General features: G+C 42.9%; 1 protein-coding gene across 4 annotated transcripts in view; it reads right to left on the reverse strand.

Moving 5' to 3' along the window:
• The window catches only part of AUTS2 (activator of transcription and developmental regulator AUTS2), a 799,219-nt gene that overhangs the window by 507,930 nt on the left and 270,305 nt on the right, over positions 1 to 20,984 (reverse strand). The gene's annotated exons all lie outside the window — the stretch shown is intronic.

A 20,984-nucleotide genomic window follows, 5' to 3' on the forward strand; every position in this document is an offset into this window, starting at 1 on the left:
TGGAATCTGCCTCCCCTATCACATTTCCAACACGGGGGGGGGGAAAAAAAAAGGTGGATTGGATCACAAAAAAAGGAAAAAACAAACACCAAACATAAGGAGGGAGCCCCATGGGTCTCTTAAGAAGCCAACCACAGTCATGGTCCGGAGGTGGGAAGCAAAGGGGATGTTTCAGAGTGCTCCAGCTTTGAGCATGCTAATGCCATCGTGAACCTGACCCTGCGGGGTTCACAAAGCTCTAATTTTCCTGCTGACAGTTGGAGATTACAGCACTGGTAGCTGAGCTGAGAAAATGTGCTCTAGAAGGTCTCCAAGACAGAGAGAAAGAGAAAACAAACGGTGAGCCCCATGGTGTCAGTTTTATAGTCATTTTTCTGACAGCAGTCTCACTTTTATACATGGCACTCAGAGTAAACAATTTAGAGCAAATTTTTTTTGGCTGTGGGAAGAGGATGCTCTTTTCAGATACACTACAGCATAGACAAATACAATGCAAAGGCAAACGAAGAGCATAAACCAGGATGGCTCATTAATACCTGTCTTCTTCCAATTACACCTATTACTCTTGAGGCGACGGGAGCAATGAATGTGCAGCATGGCACCAATAAAAAAAAAAAAATATATTCACTGTCTAACAGCGTTTTTGGAGAGAAGTATAGAAACATGAAAGGTACCAGGGAATAAACACCACTCATGGATAAAATGGGCTCAACCCCCTAAGTCACAGACCTCATCGTCAAAAGGACATCATCATGGTCTCCATTAGGTTCATTATGTGTATTGATACCTGCAAAACTAGGCTTCTATGATTTCATTTCCAATTTTAAATCTATTAATTTTAATGCATTATTCCCTTGTCAACAAAGTTTCTATGATGCTCTGCAACAAAGGAACAAATTTTGATCTCTGACTTACACTGCTGTAAATGGATTTGAACACACTCGCACCAACTACTGGTGTAGACACCCCATGTCTCAACCCCCAGTCAGAGCACACACAGTCACACTTCAGCGGGACAGTTGTTCAGGATTAATCTTACTAATTATTCCCACCTTTGACAATACCTTTGTGTTGCGCTATGCTAACATTTTAACTCTGCGAGATGGAACCAGAGAGCAAAGTTTGCTGCACAAAAGAAATCACACAAAGTGCTCGTCTTCAATTTGCTTCTCATTGATTAATGCAGACTGTTTTGCCAGTCCATTCGAGGGAGGAAGGGGATGTAATGGTATCTGCTCCTTTTCAGCTTCGAGACCTCCAGATACGTTCAGCAAGCCTAGAAAGCTTTTAATCTTTAGCATTACAGAACCATCAGAAGGGCAATTTTCGAACACTGGAAAGCAGGTGGAAATCAAAGGGAATAAAGTAATTATGAGTTTTAAGTACAGCCATTTTATGAGATATAGAAGTCATTTCCATTCCTTTCCACAAGTAATTGTAATTGCATTGGAATTACTTATAACAGGCCAGGTTTTAATTCCAGGAATACAAAGCAAAAATATATTTTTGTATTACAGTACCACGTTAGAACGGGATAAAAACCCTCAAATAACTGCAAAGTTGCATCAAATTCACACAGAGGAATCCTACAAAATCACAGCCCCAATATTCTGGAATCCCTTAGACAAGAATACAGAAGGGTTTTGGAAACATTTGTAACTCTGGCTCCCCGGTATATTTTCAAAGTGTGTCAGAACACAAGAGGAGGATTAAGTTCCTTATACTGCCACATCCTCCTCCCTCTTATAGGGATGACACTGCTAACAGGATAAAGTGAGTGACAGGGTTATATGATCATTACATAAAGGTAGTACACATGCAAAATCTTCAGAACACGGAAAAAAAATTATCAAAGAGGTTGCACCATCTGTCTGTGGAGAAAAAAACAACAGCTGGTGCAAGAAGTCGCAAGATGCCAGCCTTACAAGTGACAAGATGGGAAATGACAGGAAACAGCTTTTCACTCTTCTAACAGCAAAAGAAACGTACAGCCCGTGTTCTCGTGTTTGAAAACCTCCAGATGCTGCCCTCTTCTCACATTTCCATATCTTTGTTCATGCAACATCTGAAAGCTTTTCTATTTTTACAGAGGGAGGGGAAAAAAGCACAAAGCCATCAAATGTATATATATTTTTTCCTTGCGAGAGGATGTTGAATGAATTTTAATCATGATCACAAGAAAAAAGAAAGAGAAAAATCAGCAGTATCTGATGTGAGAAACCTTTGAAACTTTCTCCTTCTCAGAAGAAACTGCAATGTGTTTGGCTTTTATAAAGGTTGTGTATGATAAATATTAGCTTATTCTGAGACTGATTAGGCCTTTGGATTGATTCAAGGCAATGCTAAGGTTCACCATAAATGTTTTGTAAAGGTAGCAGGCTTCCCTTGAACAAGGTAACGTATCCCTTGTGCCAGGGTTTCCAAACATCTCAGGCTTTAGGGGTTGTTTAAGCACTAGATGTGACCCCTGGGCTGAATATCCCGACCTCCCCTGTTTCTGGAAAGCATATTCCTAAGGCTGCAAAATCAAGTTGCATATACAGAGAAAAGAAGCCACCTAAAACCATTCCACAAAATCCAGCAAGCACAGCTTAACAAGAGGCGTCCTGGCTATTCAGAAGGCTTGATGCCGAGCAAATGATACTGGGAGCTGTCTGTCAAATATGACCCCGTATGACCCTACAAACTGGATGTTATTAACAACTGATACATACTTTACAATAGAAAAAACACTGAAAAGTCAATGCCCCATGAAGAAACAGTCTTGCTATGGCATGTAACCCGAAGGCAGACGCACACAGTATGGGGTCCTGCGCACACCAAAGCAGGATGGAGTGGGGAGTGTACGTTTCCAGCACAAGATTCAGGGAAAGCTCAGCTTGAAGAGGACATTGATCTGCGGATCAGGGGATGGATCTGGACAGCCTAAGACTAATGATTTCTACCTCCCCCAGACATATTAGTCCTTAGTTCATCCAAGTGTTTTGCAGCTGGGAGATAAACTAGGATTATTTACTCCAGACAGAAGTGAGCGAAAGGAAAGGTGTCCACCCATAGCAAAGCAATATTCTGATGCCAGACCTCAGCAGGAATCACATCTTTATCTTAAAACTACCCTGGAAGGCCGCTCAATGGCTAACACTGGGATTCGCCTTTCACCCTTCACCATAAACAAAATGCTGCCCTCCTGATTCTTTTTTCTATCCTGATAGAAATCAGAGATCTCTGCTGAGATTTTTGGTTATTGCATGCCAAAAAGGTTATATTAGAGTCTAGACTAAGACAGCAATGCACAGATAATTGAGATAACACCCCCAATTGCTGGTGGGAAATCAAGGTGGAGCAGGTTCAAGAACATCGCTCAAGGTCAGGCAGGATGGGTGTGGAAGAGGCAGAGAACCAGCCCTGTTTTCCTCATCTGAGCTTCGAGCTTTTTCCAGCTAATTCTTCATACAGTAGCGGTTGGTCTTTTGAGACAGAAGCGAGGTTTCTGAAAGCCATCCTTATTGCATTAGCACCAGCCTACGCAGAGCAAGTGGAATCATAAAAAACCACTTTAAGCATCATCAAGTAAGCCAGCTTAGAGAGAATTTACTAGGTGCTGTTTATTTCTACCTTTGATTCTCTACATGGTCTCTACAGATCAGAGTACTTAGAAAACATAATTATTTTAATTAGGAGTAATTCAATTAGAATATCTCATTGCCAATAACAACTTCACTAATAAGAAATTAACACACTTGACTTTTTTTTTTTTTTTAATCTTACCTTTGGGGACCCTCTGAATACTTTCCCAGATGCGGAAGTATTTCTTTGATGTTGCATGCCTAATTCTTCTCTCCTGTAGGGTCTGATTCAGTGTATACTTAAGTCCACTCAAGTCTTTCCTTTGCTTCCAGAGGGCACTGGATTGTGCTTTTCTACATTGCTGTATCCCAGGAGGAATGAAGTTAACTCCAGCGCAGGAGAGCAGTAAAATGAGTACCCTGTCTATGAAAATGATGATGCCAAGTAGGTCTGGTAGGGTAACTAAATCAGTTAAAGGGTAAGCAACACAGTGACCACAGTGGAGATACCTTGCTGATGAGTCTTTGCTAATACCTTCAGCACAGGAATGTACTTCAGGCCTCTTCAATAAGTCTATCATAAGTGAGTGGCAAGAGTAATAACAGTATTTTCCTCTAATAGCACAAGCTAGGTAATTTTTGATGCATGCATTCTGTAGCATGCAATCCTTGTGCACAAAATTTGCTAAAAAGGATACAAGTCACTGGAAGTGACTGGAGCACTACTGGAGTCACAGGGCAGCCCTCAGTGACTTCTAGCTTGAATCAAAGCTGTTTTTTCAGTAAGGGAGACAGGTACTCTCAAGCCATGTAACTTGTCTGCACCCTCTCACTGGGGCAGTCTGGCCATTTTGGCAATCTGGGAAACATCATTCCAGCACACAGGTGACCTCCCAGTGACACAGATCGATCTAGGGGCTCACCCGGTTTGTGCTCACTGTTCCCACGGCTGGGGTGGTATGGAGGAAAGGTACGGCTGGGACACCCTACCTAATGTTCATCTTGGGCTGGTATGCAACCACCTGGGGCAACCACAGTCTGGTGTAAATTACAGTGATTGGGAATCATCAGCTACGAAAGAAGCAATTTAAGATCTATGCTCACATGTTTGTATGCCCTTAACATCTATAGAAACCACATGGATTTAGAACATTTTACTCTTTCTAAGTATTTTCCCTCTGATCCGACCGGCAGGACTCTGAGAAACTTGCCTTGGCGAGCAGAGATCAGTTGAGATGTGGACAATTAGCTACTTCACCCAGTTCATTCTCTCATCCTCTTAACTAGCAGCAGAAGAATATTTTAATGCTGAGCTGTCTCAGCCTTAAGTGTGATACTATCCTAGCACAGTACAGCTTATTTTACTTTGTATCTAACAATAAAGGGTCCCATTATCCAAGGGTGGTACTTGAAAGCATATCTGCAAGAACAGATCTCATGATCTTAATTAAAAGCTTCCACATATTATTTTCTAAGCTAACAAATATGGCCATAGTTGTAATTACGGAATCACCAAATATAGACTCAAGATCTTGTTAATAATGATATCCTTTTTAAAATCTCATAATCTTAAAAAAATGTTGTAATTAAGTCACCAAGCAACTATATTTGTCTCCGTGAAATAAAGCCAAATCTACAGATAATTGCAAATAACTCATTTCCCAGTGGATTTCTTTTTTTGTATGCCAATTAGGCTCACAAATCTCAAGCTGTCACCTTCATCTCCAGACATGCAGCCGGCTGATAGCACAGCTATAAACAAAACAGCCCGAGTGCTTCTCATTCCCTGACTAAGAAAGAAAATGAAGTTACCAACACACATTTGTAGATGTCAGCCCCCAGAGAATAGAAAAGGGGGAAAACAAATAATCCTTGGGTGTATGACAATTAAAATACTTCGTCTAGCTTTTGAGAAGAGTGTTCTGGGAAAGCTCCCAAGAGGTTTCTGTGATTGCGATTCTTTGGTTAACAGCTGCCTCACAACTCAAATCCACATGCACAACCTACAGCCACGTCCCTAGCCGTTGATGTTTTTTCCCTCTAAAATGCCACAAGTCCTGGGAGCCCTTGTTAATGAATCTCAGTTAGACGCGTGCACCTATCATGTCTGTCGCACACTCATCTAATTACACCTGGAGGGCTCACAAGCTTGAAATGATGACTTGGCAAAACCAGGGAGTTGGCAGGAGCAACAGCTGAAAATGCTGTTGCCTTCACCTGCGACAACTAGTCATTTTGGAAGGCCCCAGGTGCAAAACTGCTGTTAAAACATCCATCCTCAGGCATCTGCACAAGCACCTCATGCAATCCCTCATTATTTCCTCTCCTCTTCCACAGTGTCCACCAGAACATGGTTGCTGTGAGCTGCTTAAACCTACTTAGGGAATATTTAGGAGCAGTCAGAAACAATCATTTCAACAGAGTGATTTCTTCAGAACATGTAAACAAGACTAAGCAATGGTCCCAATCAAATCAATAAACCAGCTTTACAACCTAAAAAATTCAAAACTGTTTTGCATGTACTTAGATGCAAGGGAATCACTTTGACTGCCACCGCTGCTGCAGAACCTCCTGCACTCAGCACATGCAGCCTGCCACAACAGCGCATCGATGGCAAAAGTAACTGTACAGAAGCACAAAGTCAGAGTATATGGGAGATTATACACTCACAGAAAAAGGAAACCACTCTATTACAAGTCTATATTTCAAAAAATACAACAGGAAATTCACAAAACCTGAAACGAAGTTGAACCATCAAGACGTGAGATGGTGGCCCAGAATGAACGCACCTACCTTCAACCTCTGCTCCTCAGCCAAGTGTTTCCTCCTGGACAGGTGTCCCAAAGCCTCGAACCAACCAAAGTGAACGTATGGGAAACCTGGGCTGAGGCGGGTGGTAGCATGGGCACATGGGTTCCTTTGACTCACTTTGTGGTTCCCTGGAGTGAAGACTGGATGGCTCCTCCCAAAATTCCCATGCCTGACAAGTAACCAAAGCATTTCCAATCAACACTATCACTGTTCCCATCCTCAAGTTACCTAGGATTCCCCTCAGCGCACGTAACTTAAGTCTTTTCCCACTCCTTTCAAAAAATCCCTGACTTCAGTTCTGCAGGTAAAGGGTACGCCGGGTAACCCGGACCTCTGCCATCTACTTTCTGTTTCTCTATCTGAAACGTCCGACTTTTCCATCCTTGTAACTATTCAACCCATCCTTTGCACACCAAGCTGGATGAGGGCATTGCCATAAACCATGGCACTATATATATTGCCATAACTGTGGCCCTGTATTCAGCCTGGAAGGAGGAGAGGCTGATTCTTGGGGGGATCTGCACTTAAACAACTTAAAGATTGCACAGAAAGAAAAAAAAAATGCTGTGGAAAGTAAAATCCCTAAGATGGCGCATCTATATCCATAATTAAGTTTTCAGAAATGCTGATTAATCCCAGCAGCCATTAAGCATGGGAGTTACAGGTCTGTCGCATTTCTGAAACCCAGGCCACTAAAATACATTTGTAAAGATCCACGTAGCTAACTTCAAACAACAGTCTGAAAAGCATGCCCTCCCCTTTTCCAGCATCATTTTAGAAAAAAAACCAGAAAGCATTTGTAACAAAGCCCACTGATAGTCAGGTAGATATTTCATTTTATTCCTTCCTGAATTTAACAAAAGCCTGGATCTACCACTCAAATTAAACAGTGTGCAGTAAAGCATTAAGTCTGTATTCAACAAGTTTAATTACTGTGTAAATGAAAGAAATTATTATTCATTCATGACATTTATTTCAGTTCCAGTGCTAGTTGCTTTTATAAAACTGGGACTGGGGAGTGCGGGGGGGGAGGAGGAGGAGGCTGGGTGTATAATTACTACTATATTTCTTTGCCAAACATTAGTGAACTTAAACAAAAAGTGCTTGTTTTCGCTAAAGAGGAAAAAGCATGTGAGCTATCAATGATGAATCTTAAGGACGCCCACAGCCTTGACGCGGTGCCAGGCTCTGATAGGTATACCAATATTTGGGAGGCCGATAACAGAGAGCTTATTGAAGCTCCAAGATCAGCTCAGGACTCTCGTGGGTCAAAAGCCACCCAAACTATGGGAACAATCCAAGCTGGCAGCCCCTGGGGAGTAACGGGAGCCACTGTGCGACATGAAAGATAAACTGGCAGCTGATGCTATCGGGGACTATCCAACAATGCATCTTTTCTAATGGATTTTCACAGGGCTTAAACTTCAAACAAAGGAAAGGGAAAATAAAAACCCTTAAGCTGATTTAGATCAGGCATTTTTGAAAGTCTGAAGGAAAAGGCAAGGGAGAGGCTGCAGAAGGAGGGTACATACACGATACAAGTAAATATGACACACTCTGCAGCCTGTTTCATATTGCATGTTGTGCTGATCCCAGGAGAATAGTTATTACCTGCTCTGATCCACCCAAAACGTTTGAGTTTTCCGGAGAGCGCTGTAAACAAATCCTAGCGACTAATCAAAACATATCTTCCAAAAATATGCTCTTTCTGGAACAAGTCATTCCTGTACTTTCCTAGCCCTCCAAGTACCAGCATTTAATTACTGCACTACAGCAAAGATTACACTCTGGCAGAAGTGGCCTTGGTTTACTTTAAGGAAGGAAAGAAAAAAAAGAAAGAAAAATCAACACTGGGCCACACACGTTGTATGTAAGAAATTACAGTTGATGCATTTAGATAAGTGGAAGGAACAGGAATGATCCTGAAGGTCAGCATAAGCAAGGGAATAACTGCAGTGGTGTTTCACATCCACATTTAGACATACTGCTTATCCCGTTGAGCTAGCCAGAAAATACATCCTTTTTAAGAGACGCTCTACAGAATTGCCATGGCTGACTACCATAGCTAAGGCATTCAAGTGATCCTCTGAAAGCGTATGAAGTGCATACACTCCACTACGGGAATCAACATGACTAATTTTTTTCTTTTCAGAGTAATACATATCAAAGCCCATTCTGATCTCATTCCCGATTCCTAATGAGTCGCTCTGAAGTTTGCTCCCAATTCCTTGCTGAACCAAATCAAGCCAAGTGGAACAAGCCATAATCCAAGCAGAATTCAATGAACTGCACCCATTAAGAAGGCTATTAGAGCTTGTTCTCAGGGTTTAAACTAGGAGGAGATTTAAGGTGGAGATTATCCCACATCTGCCTCCCAAGACCTCCCTCTGCTGGCACCAGAACTGCCACCGTCAGATGGACCAGATGCCAGAATTGGTGGATTTGAGACACTGACCTATTATCTCACATTCTACATGCCACTTATATCAGAGCTAATTTTTGCCCATGGACTGCATCCGTATCACCTCAAATTCTTGATTATGTTGAAATTTAAGGCTCAGAAATCTCAGATGTTGCTGTTTTGGTTCAAGCACACTGCCACTTCCATCAGTCTTGGAGCAGCCCACACTGTGGCTGATGAACCTGCTACGGCTTGATCCTCCCTCCTGATTAGACCAGAAGGTTTTCAGACACAAAGCACTATCTCGTGCCAAAACCTGATTACTGCTATACCCTAACAACCATAACGATAATAGGGAAGGTAATTACACCCAGAAATAGGTTACACAGCGCAGCCATACCAAAGCCAAGTACTTTGGTTCACATCTGCACAATATCTACATTTAGTTTTTCACTGTTGCTTAAAACAATTGCTGAATTTACGACATTAGTAACAGGAGACCAACAGCCCCGTCCTCTTTGGACTTTTCAACATCATTGAGAGATGAGGAACAAACACGGGCGGCATTCCTTGCAACACCCATCTGCGTGCTTCACCCATGGTTAATCAACTTTTGTTGGAGGACAGCTGGTCTCTGTGCTTGGTGGAAATGTCAGCTGTTAAAAGACGCAAGGGGGAGCTGGGGTTGGTGTTCTGGAGGAGGCGAGGAGACACGACACAAATCCAAGTCCACTGACTCAACAGCTGAGGTATGATTGCAACAAGGAGAAGCAGACGGGCGAAAGAGAACCAGCCCATGTTAGATACGCCACCGAAGGGTCATTTCAAAGAAACCACTTCTGTTCACCCTCCTCTTGGGTACCTGTACATGCGCTTAGAGGACTCAAACCAACTCCTTAGGCACTTTCAGAATGAATAAGGAAAACACTACTTTGCCACACTGCACACACACACATCATCTGACTTGGCCCATACCACCGAAGTCCTTATCTCAGCTCCCGCACTCAGCCAGTCCTCAGTTTTCAACTGCCCAGAGAAAGGAACGACCACAGAAATGGGGCAACAGATCCATTTATGCCAATCAGCCACATGAAGCAGTAACCTCAACGTCATTTAATTCCCAGTCTGGGAAAAAAATGGGCAAGAAAATTTGTTCCATTGATAGTAACAGAGTGATAATTTTTTTTTTTTATCTCTTGCCTGGTAGCCTTGAGTTTCTGTGCTTACTGATGCAGGACCTTCTCTGATCGTAGAGGCTTTACCATAGAGGGCAACAATATTCACCTGCGGAAGGGGGCTAGTGCTTACTAAACATTAAATGGGGAAGAGCAAACTTCACCACTGATGCAGGCGCTCACAGGCAACGGCCAACCAGTCTGGAAAGCGCATTCAGTCTGTCATTAGGCATTTCCACAGCCAGCGGAGACGCATGAACAATTCATATAAGGCAACACCAAAAATAAAGCTAATTACTTTAGGCTCATGATAAGAGAGATCTTTTTCTACAGGCAACTTTGCAAGGTCACCTTTCTTGCTTTACTCTCTTTTTTTTTTTTTTTTAAAACAAATGACATTGAACTGATTTCAAAGCTTATCTAATTCCACCTCAGGGCAGGAAGGGGTTAAGACCTCAAAAAATACAGAGAGATGACTAGAAAGCCAGGCTGGTAGGGCAGTATTTTAAAAAAGGAAAGGGAAAAAAAAGTATTTTCTTACAGTCAAAACATAACCACAACCCCAGTGTTTAAGGTCACTTCCTCTCTTCATAGCGCTGGGAGCAATCCTGTCAATCAGCTCTGCGTGCTGGTAGTCTCAGCTCACTCCGAGTACAGAAAGTGGCACAGCAGAAGAGTAACATTTACCCGCTGGGAAAGGGGGATGGAGGACGCAGCTTTCAATTGATTCCAAAGGTCCTTTGGGAAGGATGGAGCCTCTGGTTTATTAGCACTGACATTCAGCTCTCAGAGTATCAGGCTGATACCTATTTAATTTAATGCCATTTTCCAGTACGGAAATCTGTTTGTCAGACTCTCGCCAGGGAAGCCTAGCAAGCATCAACCCCACTTGCAGAACTCTCACCCTGCCTGTAATTAAACATGCTGGCGGGGCAGAACCTCTCCAGCACACGGCAGTGGCCGAGCTCAGCTGCAGGAATGTTTTCAGCTCCGCCAAGAAAAGAGGGCCTTGTGCTGCAAGCTATTTGTTCCTGCATTTCCTAAAATGTTGATCTAGTGGAGGGGAAAAAAAAAAAAAAACAAACAAACACCACCATTGTGTTTCTTTTGAGAGGAGAGTCTGCCTTGTACAGACACATGAATTGCGTTAGACCAGATGAGGCAGTGCTGAAACCCTGACCCCTCTGAAATGAAAGGCAAACCTGACCCGGCTAAACCTGGGTCAGAACCTGACTCTCGCGTTCAGTTTACAATGTTTCTTTGGGCAAGTCCCTTGGGCTCCTAGACCGGTGTTCTTACACGCAAAAGGAGGTATTTACTTCTTTTTAGAGATAGATTAATTGCATGACATACTAGCATCTTTCAGGATAAGATACCATTATTCTTCCCTTAAAAATTCATCCTTAGACGATGGCATTGATCTGCAGCTGTCCAGTTGCCACTATCTATATTATGCTGTGAGCGTACATTATGCTGGGATTGTATGTCATGGCTGCACGCGATCACACCACCAATAAACTGATAAAACGATGATGAGGTCTTGGGCAGACTCAGGAAAGATCTGGGAGGTGAAAATGGCTTAGGTTCATTAACCAATCCTTAGGCAGCATTTCTACAGTGAAGCCAGATACAGAATCACCCCATACTAGATCTCAAGTCAGGCATCAAAAGATGCAAATACATGCTTGGTGTAATATTCAATATCACATAAGGAATCTGGGCATCTGTTTCGCACTGATCCCTTAATGCTTAACTCATTCATCTGTCTTGTCAAGCTGCAAGAAGGATCTGTCTACAAGTAAACATACTGATGAAGTTGCTCCACAATTTTTATTTTAGCTAAGCCCTAATCCAGTCTAAGAAGATCTACAGAATTATACAAAATTTCCCGTCACAAAACAGAAGTATATATCAGAAAAGGTCTTCATGAAATTCACAGGTTGATATCTTGTCTTCCAGACTTTGCAATGCTTATTGGACAGAGCAATACAAGCACCTATCAGCGCATTTCCAGCTAGACATGTTGACTCATTGAGTTGATCATGAGAGTCGGGATTATAGAAGGAAATTAAAGACTATTGCCGTTTTCTTATATATACCTCCATGAATTATTACAAAGTGGAAAAATACTAGACTATATATCAAAATCATAAAGATCCAATCAATGCTGTACCTATGTTTGGTAATGTTTAAACCTAGAAGTATTACAGGACTATAAACATGCATGCGCACAGACACTTGCACACAAATCTTTCAGATGTTTTGACTATGATCATGATAAAAATCCGTTTGCAACTGTGCAGGGACTCTTCCCAGGTAGGTACTGACCACTGACTCTGTTCCACACGGACTTCATACTTGGATAGAGATGTTTATGGAGACGCAGGCTGTATTTTGACGTTTTTAACTGAAGAGGATGAAAGAATTGATGTGACTGCAAAGGACATGCTGCACTTAAGAGATATACACACACATTTCCTTGTATATTTATACATCTGGTCTCAGAGATGCAAAGCAGACAGTGTTTTGCAAGCCAGTTTCCACTAATGTATTGAGTGCTAGGACTGCTCGTTTCGAGTGCAGAGAGGGAGGGCAGGAAGGCACCCGGCATCATCCCGGTGCTCCGTGGGTGACCTGCTGTCAGAGCCAGCTTTCCCGTTCCCTCCTCTGCCATCGACTGTGCAGCTTTGGATATCGAACTACACTTCCAAAAGTCACTTAGATCCCTGACAGACTTGCTGGGTTTATATTTGTTCAGTGTTTTGAACAGCCTTGTCCTGTAAGGCCCTTTTAGCTGACAAACTCTCCAGGGCAGTCCTTGTTTTACCACACACGGTACCAAGTGTTGCTGCAGTCAGGCTCTGACTTTTCTGGGGTCCTGCAAGTGCTACTGTGGGTAAAAACAACATATACAAGTATAAAGCTGCCAGATTCATGGTCAAGAAACATCTGTAGGTGCCTGCTCATTCTCATGAAAAAGGATTACTCAGAATATTTGAATAGACATTTACTCCCTGCGTCAGAGGCAGACGAGCCTATCTCCCCCTCTGCGAGTAGCCAAGCACCCCAGAGCCTCTAACATTCAAAACCTGATCACCTTTCAGAGATGGAGAAATAAAAAAATACTCCTTTTGCACAGAGAAGAAACTGTGGCACAGAGACGCAAGATTTCACCTACCTATTAAACAAATCTTTAAATGAAACAACTAAATTAGAGGCCTCATTGCCAGGGCCGCTGTACTATCAAGGAAAACTGGGAACCTTCAAAAGCCATTCAGGCCTTGGAGTGGGCTCATTTCTCTCCTCCCAGACCCAGGGACCCTAACGAGACAAGATTCCCAATTTGGACATCATATTTACATGCTTGAAGTTAGAGGAGGAAGGATCCAAGTCTGAGTTGCCCAAAATGAGAAGGGAAACTTTACCCTGCTTTTGAACCCACACGCTTTCAAAATAGCTCTCACTATCCCTCCCCTTTCTGGTGCACGACCCCACGCAGGTCACTCACTGCCTGATACCCTACAGCAACAAGCTGAAGCTACTACTTAGTGCCTCCCAAGGCAGTCAGTCCCATCAAATGTCCATAACTAATTGTTTTAAAATATTTCTCATGGTCTTGTAAGATATCCATGTAATCAGTCCACTGCCTAGAGCCAGGAGAGATGGGGATTTAACAAAAAGGTGGCTTTGAAAGGACTGAACTTTTATATTAACCCATGTGCCAACCCCACGCAAACCTACAAGATCAAGAATGCAATATAAAATCTGTGGGGTACTATGGCAGGGCACTTTTTGGAATACTTTTTGCTATATCTAATAATTTTTTATGTTTATTATCGACTTAGATTTATACCTTCTACTGCTCTCAGAGGTGACTACTAGATGAGGTCACAAAAGCAGCACCTCTTTCAGTAATCTCCCTCCACTGACAGTGGAAGGACCCACATCTCTGTTTATAATCTTTTGTCCGTGCTGGGAGAGAAATGGGATTTTGTGCTCCCCATTTCTCTCACTAACATGCCCCAGTGATATCCGAGCTCTGAACGAGCCCATTTTCTGAGACCAAACAACAAAACTTCAACCCGTACCTCCAGCCAAGGGGACAGATAATTTTGGTTTCTCTTTGGTTTCCCCTTTTTACATGGAAGAGGAAAAAAAAAATGTTGGGAAGCTGGCGAGTACAACAGCAGGAGCAGGGAACCAGCAGCAAGGGGTGGGCTGATGGGGCTGCTCTGCCGCAAAGTACTGCCCTTCCTACAAGATTTCACACAATCTCCAGGAGCACAACCCTAACAGCACATCCAAAGCACTGATAACCACCATCGGGGCCAGACCCAAAATGTAAAAGCAGTTCCCTCCGCCCACCACGCAGAGACCTTATCACTGAGAACCGCAGCACTGTACCCAATTACTGCCAATCCCTGACAAGAAGAGGGGACGCTTCCTCTGAGTGTAAGGCATACGTAACACCTCCAACGTACCATATGGATTCCTCTCTCTTCAAATTTGCTAGCTTGACCCCTTTCCATTTCAGCATCCCACTCCCCATTTCCTTACTGCTGCAGAACACAGTTTCTTTCAGAAGGGGACCCATGGTCACAGAAGCAGAGACCTTTTCTGAACACACCAGATGATGACCCTCAGTGACATCAAAGTTAAGAAACCCAAACCAGGTCATAACAAATTGAGGCAGAATGGAAACCAGCACAAAATTGTCTCCAAGAGGCGGTTGATTTTCTCTGTCCAGGCAGTGCCGTTAATGTATTCTAACACAGTTTCAGCTTTAACTCTCCTGGATTGACAACAGAATTAAATTACACTTCCAAATCTCTCTCTTTCAACTTGTCATAAGGTTTTTTAATCCAACAAGAAGCACTTCCTTGGCAGAGCTGCAATTGTTATATTTTTCCAGCTTTTCTGATTTACGGATTTTAATCTTTTTAGCCATGAATTGACTTCTCTGTACTAGCACTCACAGAAAAAAAAATCAGCTATTGCTCGCCACGCAAGCTGCCAAGTTCCTGGGACCAGATGGAACGGATCCTAGGTTTTTAAAGGAGATCATTGACAATCAGAGAGAATACACTAAACACAAGCAAAGTTTCAAGAAGGCTGGACAAAAATTGGTCACAACACTGAAAAATTACAGAACACTAAACAAGGAAATAGAAACACTATTCATCTCTAACATCTATATCATGTAGAACACTGGAAGCTACAAATACTGCTTGAATAAAGCTACAGAGTAATGCAACCCACACGCACCCCCCCACTGCTCCCTGAGAACGGGGATGCACTGCCCTCTTCCGACATGGAGGTCGACCCTACCCACGCGTGCGAGCTCAAGCTGGTTATAACTCATTTGCAAAAGTGCAGAGCAAAATGGAAAAATCAGCTATAGTGGAAAGCAAAAGGAGACATTTTAAAACATTGCTGAGACCTACAGATTAGATATTTGCCTCGAAGCATAACTTTAACAAGGTATGATAGAGCTGCCATCAAAGTCATGCAATGATGCCAGCTGAAAAGGGTGGAAAAAAAGGCCAGCTACAGAGCTTTTGGAATATTTCTATCACTATCACTGAGTGATAGGTAGCATTTGTACATAGCTGATCTTAATTCACCTCCTTTAAACTCCTCTGTCTTCTTTCACAGTTTATATTTGGATGTTCAAGAAAGGAACTATTTCGTTACTGAACTCAAGTTTATGATGCAGTCAGTGAAATTCTACCCCGTCTTTTAAGCAGATTAGGATCTACACACAGACCTTCAAACCCGCTGTGTTACCGTGTTAGCTTTCACAGCTCTTTCCCAAAGGAATAAAATGTCTCCATTTAATTAGACTCAAACTCTCCTCATCTGCCCCAGAAGTTTCTTGTCACCTCATTCAATTGTAAACGTAATTTAAGCTTAAAGGTTTGTACTGATTTTTCACTGGGGTGCTAAAGAGCTCTGTAATGCAGTAATTCACCCATCTTGAAACTTTTCTGGGGGCACTGCAACAGAAATGCTGCTTGCCTTCTCTTGGTACTGTATCTTGTCCAATAGCTTCAAAGAAATGCATTGTAATTCTCCCAAAAATACTGCATAGGTAATAATCCTGATAACATGCATGCATTCATGCCCATTTTATGGGTGGAGAAAATGAAGCACAGAGAAGAGGAGAAATGAGATTCTTCTTCCCAGTCCCAGAGCACTTTCAGCAGAAAATTAGGAATCCAGCTATTAATACTAGGCTGTAATCACTACATGATATGCCTTTGTTTTAAGGTAACAATCACAGTCAAATCCATAGCTGTTAAGCTTGCTAGGTGTTGAAGAACACCAGTTTTATATAACAGTCATCGTATAAGACAAGATGTTTCAGAATGAGCTGCCCCACCACCGTCAGCACAGAGAACGGCTGTGTTGGGCCAGATCAAAAGGCTCAGCTTGCGCAGCATCCTCTTTCCAACGGTGGCCATAAATGGATGTCCAAAGGAAGAGAACAAAAATAGGCTAAGTATATATAATACTCCTGTCTCTCTCTATTTATATACATACATCTTTCCCCCTTGCTTCCACCTCCAGTCATTTCCAGCTCACTGAGCTCCTGATGTGGTTTCTGCCTGCTCAGTGGCAATCAGTTGATTTCTTTTCCATTAATTTGTCCACTCTCCCAGAAGCGATGTAAACTTTTAGCATCCGCAATTTCCTTTGACAACCAGCTGCACTGGTCAACACCTTCACAAAGAACCACCTACTTCTGATGTCCTTCAACCTGGCTCTTATCGACTTCCTTTGACGTCCTCAAGTTCTTGTGTCGGAAGGCAATGAACAATCCCCATCCTCCCTATGTCCCACTTGATTTCACAGACCTCTGTCACATCTCCTTTACCTATTTATCCAGCTGAAGGGTTCTAGTTCATTTCATTCTTCCTCACACAGAGGCAGTTCGACACCTCTGAACAGCCTTGCAGGTCTTCTCTGAGCATTTATGGTATCTACAAGTCTTTGGAGAGGGAAGGACGAGAGCTGCACAATGTGTCCACAATGCAGGTAAACCAGGGATTTCTATTCCATCATAGCAGTGTTCCCTGTTCCATTCTTAGTACATTTCCTAATATTTTAGTTGGTTAGTCTTTTTTACTACTACTGAGTGCCGTGCTGATCGTTTTGATGGAAATATTCATTATAACCCCAAGATCTCGTTCTTGCATAGAAATGGAGTTAGAACCTCCCTGACTTCACTCTTGCATGGAAATCAGCTCAGAGTCCATCATTTCATATAAGGCGTTAGGACTGTTTTAGGGGGGAGTCAACACAGTCCTTAAAAGCAGCACAGGATATACGTGCTTTGGCACAGGCTTGCCACTACAGTGAACTTAGACACATGTACTTCCGCCCTGAATCCCTTCTCTGACCCATGCTCTATTTGTGGAGCTACCCCACACTGTAATAAAACATTATTTTAACATACCCAGTGCTGTTTCATACAGCCAGTATCTTCAAATTTGCTAAAAGCACACATAAATATTTGATAGAGCAGACAATGCTGCTCTCACATCCAATTGCAAACAAAATTATTTTTTCTCCCAAACAAATCCAATAACTTGATTATCTGATCTGGTCTGTTCTTATTCTTCTGCTTTACAATTTTCAAATATTTGCAGTTGTAAGTCTTTCAAAGCTTTAATTTGCTTAAAATGATTCACAAGCACCTTGTTAATCTTTTAGCAGTTTTATTACAAACTAAACAAAACCCAGTTCTTAAATAATTAAAGGGCAGAACTAGCCCTCAGGCAAATGAAGTCCAGGGGGAAAAAAAATAAAAAATTAAAAAAATCAGAGTAAGCCCATAGATCATTTTTTTTTCCTTCCTATCTACAGAATTGGTGAATCTAGCTTCAAAACAGAAAATAATTCTAGATGAACAGATTGCGTGTGACATACCCCCAGCCAGCCTCTCTCATCTACTGTGTCCTGAATATTAATCTATCACGCACCTACATGTTACTGGTTACAGCATTAAACATACCACAGGCTTACAAGTCAAAAGCTGTGTCCTGAGCAGCCGCTTAAAAGAATTCCTCTGCATTTATGTGTGCCCAGCCATGCTTGAGGCTGCTTCTTTACCAGCCCCAAAACAGTTCCTCCCAGACAGCAGAAGGTCTTACCACAGCCCATCACCCAAGAGAAGGTAGCTGGTGCACACTCCTCTGTCCTCCGGGGGCAGCGACTTACCTTAGGGTAGACCTCACTGGGCACAGCACATTAGCAAGACTCAGAGAGCTCTTGCCCGCATCACTCCAACCTGAAGCACGCTCCTGTGCCTGCCAGCTCTTGGCATAGCGGTGAAAGCACACCCTGTTTGGCCAAAGCCCCCAGAAACCATGAAGAATATCGCTTTTTCAGATGCCTTCCATACTGAGGGTGTTGCTACAATTATTAGCAGTTTCACTGCGTCACTGAGCAGAGGTCAGCAAGGTCCAGCCCAGAGGTGTGTGGGCAGATGCCAAATGGGAGCTGGAGTCTTGTAACAGAGGCAGCTTGGGAAGCAGAAATTCAGAACAGGGATGCTGAAATTGAGGCAAAAGACTGCTAGTTGGGTCACCGACACCATGCCTTTTTGACTGGCAGCATCTCCAAGTCTGCCACTCAGTATCTACAGGCACACTTGGCCTCCAGCTTGGAAAAAGAAAATCCATTTTGTCCCCGACTTCCCGGAGGCTGGCTGGCCGGCGGGGAGACGCGCAGGCAAGGGCAGTACCTTGGTTTCAAACGAGGGCCCCCAGGCAGGAGTCCTCATGTAGAAGACACAACAACAGTGATGACACCGCTGAGTCTGGTCACTCATAAAAAGGATACTGCTACATCCATAGTCCATACGGTTGCTACAAAACTTACCTTAATTATTCGGATTGAAAAGTGTTATTTAATGTAATTATTACTGCTATTACAACCTAGTCTATCATCTACCAGCTCTTCAAGCCAGCTGTGCTGAAGAACAGTGTTCACTGATGCCAATCACTGTACAATCATCTTAGAAATTTTGATACAAAGTTTCCAGCTTTCTAATGTATTTAAAATTGTATTTCCTAATGTATTTAAAATTGTATTTCCTTCTTGTTACAAAAGAGACCACTTCTAATGAAGCTCTCCAAAGCATTGCAATCTGCAGAAAACCTAAGGAACTATGAAAGCAAGACTCTGCAAATTCTGATTACCTTTTGAAGGCTACACTGTCATGCACACAAAAATGGATTTAAATGCATTACACACCTAAAAATCTGTAATGGATGCATTGCTAGCCTATTACATGCAGTTCATTGTGCAAAGTTTTTTGCTTGTATGTTTTGTGCAGTGGGCTGTAAAAGTTGCTTAACAGAAGAAAACACATTTGATTAAAAATTTACATCAGAAGAACGTAACAGGGCTTTTTTTCCTTGCTATTTTACCTGCCACTGGCTATTGTCATTAGTATGCAATTCTTCTTAGTCTCACAAATACATGCAAAAAAAACAGGACTAAAGTTGGAAAAGTTTCAGGTCTAGATCGCAAATCATATTAAAGACAAAGTTGTCCAGAAGCTGGCTCCAGTTGGAAAAAAAACCCCACATATTCCCACTTACAGGTGGGAGGATCCTAAAGTGACACTGAGATGCTTAAGCAGTTCTGCGTCAGTGACTCCTTTTGTGAGAAATATCAAGGGGAAAACGGGTGGTGCTCGGACTTCCTAATGACTCGCCATGCTGGGCTGCTGCAAGTCCCACGGGGCTCCCAGCATCTGCCCAGGCAGAGGCAGCCCTTGAGTTGTCCTGATATGTAGAATGCAACAACTGCCCCAGATTCAAGGAAGAAAAAGTCCTTTAAATCTCTACCATATTCCCAGCAAAGCCAAACGAACCTATAGACCCTTCTGATTCTTCACTTCAAAATGTTATGGGTTAGCGATAACCACTGATAGCAAAAAGCAAACTGCAAACGTTCAATTTGCAGAACTGAAAGAAATCAGAAAGATTTAACGTCTTACTTAAAATGCCCGTATCTAAAACCACACAAGAGCTCTCCCAAGAACTGGTCCAACTACCAAGAATTGCCAGAATTGGAGAAAGATCCGTTTAAATCAAAATAAGTAAGTAAACATTACTTAGCCCAACAATCTTCAGCATTCTCCTCCAAATGCTTAGAAAACTGAGCTAACTTTATGACCGTAAGGGCCAGGTGGAGAATATAACATACACAGAGATTATGCGGCTTGCAGGCTACACCTCTTTGCCAATTCCATGGCCCGTCCGCCACTTTTAATTTAATAATATAGCGCAGAAATAAGGAGAGGGAGCCAGAGCAGAGCAGGGACCTGCACATCGCTCACACTGCAGGTGGTTATTCCTCAGAGGAGGTCTGGCTGAACTCCACTCAGTTCTGCAGACCCAGGAGCAGAAGAAAACCGAGGGGCAGTTTCTGACGTGAGCACGTGTGGCTCGCGGGGCTGAACAGTGCTGCCATGAGGAGCTGACCTCCCATCCTCTGGAGCTGGCGACTGCACAGCAATGGCATTTCTTCCTCTGGGTTTCAGCCCTGCCTCCTTTTCACTGGGCACACAAGGCCATGGAGACATGAGCCTATGCTCACTGCTGGTGCGCCAGCCAAACCCAGCCTTTGAGGCCAAAATAAGGGAAAAACGTTGCTCAGATCCACTTGCCAGCCTCGAGCAAAGTGTAGCAGCAGGGCGGGCTGCATCCACCGTCAGCAAGCACCTATCGTCCTTTGACATCTTTGTGTTCACAGAAATGCCAGATAAAATCATCATGCAGAAACAAAAAGCCAAAATATGAAGCAAGGCAATTCTCTGTGATAGGGCCGTCATGGCAATCCCAGGGTCACCCAGCAAAACCAGGCGGGGGTAAGCAGCTGAGTCCAAATGAGCACGGGCTCCTGAAGCACAAGGGCACATTTGTAATAATCCATATCTACAAGTAAAGTAAATTCCTACATCTGTTTTCCTGAGTTTGTTGAATAGGCCCAGTATCTGTACACAAGCCCATAAAA

The sequence above is a fragment of the Gymnogyps californianus genome, chromosome 20 (genome assembly GCF_018139145.2).
Source record: "Gymnogyps californianus isolate 813 chromosome 20, ASM1813914v2, whole genome shotgun sequence".
NCBI lineage: Eukaryota > Metazoa > Chordata > Aves > Accipitriformes > Cathartidae > Gymnogyps > Gymnogyps californianus.